The 1,035-nt window shown below is 31.0% G+C and overlaps 1 long non-coding RNA gene across 2 annotated transcripts in view; it reads left to right on the top strand.

Moving 5' to 3' along the window:
* The window catches only part of LOC106011092, a 6,414-nt gene extending 5,787 nt beyond the window's left edge, over positions 1 to 627 (top strand). For both annotated transcript variants that reach the window (XR_001184646.2, XR_001184647.2), the window contains exon 3: positions 528 to 627. This is a non-coding gene — a long non-coding RNA (uncharacterized LOC106011092). The remainder of the gene's footprint in view (positions 1 to 527) is intronic.
* The last annotated feature ends 408 nt before the right edge of the window (positions 628 to 1,035 follow it).

Consider the following 1,035-nt stretch of genomic DNA (forward strand, 5'->3'; position numbering starts at 1 on the left):
AAACATATTTCGGCTTGCTTATCAAATAATATGAATTTCGATCTTCAGGTGTGTTCTTTTCATTCATTCATTCATTCATTCATTCATTCATTCATTTTTCTTTCTTTCTTTCTTTCTTTTTATTTATTCATTTATTAATTACTTATTTATTTATTTATTAATTACTTATTTATTTATTTATTTACTTTGTTATTTATTCATTTAATTATTTATTTGCGCTCTTAATATCTATACACCATTTTCTTTATTCACGTCCTTATCAACAATTCTCTTTGTTCATATTGTCAGTCTATTAAATACTGTATTTTCCACCACCTTAATATGAATAATATTCATTGTTCTCTCGCCTGTTGCATCAAGAGTTCAGATTCCCAAAGATAATAACTTACTCTGTACTTTGAGGAATTTGTATTTTTCTTTGTGGAACTCTATTCAAAACTATCTAGTGTTGTTTTGTTTTGTTGTTGGGTTGTTGTTTTTTTCCTTTTTTTTCTTTATCTTTTGTCTCTTCTCCTTCGTACAAACAGTTCTCTCTTCTGGATCAATTTAAAGTTGAACACAAAAGGCAGATTCGCTCCCTTGAACCGGGGTGCACCCCTGTCAATAAAATCCAATTGACCGAGGTTGGGGTGAGTCAGTTTTTATTTTATTTACTTAAAAAAAAAAAATTTTAAATGATTTTTTATTTTTTGGAGACTTTATCAAATTGTACTAGATTTGGACCTTTTGCCACTCCATGGAGGAAAATTTGGCTTGCTGGCTCCGAGTCGGTTCAACTGAATTCGACTGGCAGTGTGCAGTGGGTGTTGGAATGACATGGCTCGAACTCCATGACCCATAGTTTACAGAATATGGGATTAATAGATTTACATTCTTATAGCTTAAATGTTTTACACTTTACTTGATAAGCTTCAGATAGGTTTTTTTTATAAAATCGTAGTGTGTAACTCAATAATATTATCGCAGTAAAGTGTAGTCAGCACCTTGCCATTCTAATGTCATGATGTGTCTCTGAAATGTGTGTGTTTCTTGAGA

Source organism: Aplysia californica, unplaced genomic scaffold (genome assembly GCF_000002075.1).
Source record: "Aplysia californica isolate F4 #8 unplaced genomic scaffold, AplCal3.0 scaffold00053, whole genome shotgun sequence".
Lineage (NCBI taxonomy): Eukaryota > Metazoa > Mollusca > Gastropoda > Aplysiida > Aplysiidae > Aplysia > Aplysia californica.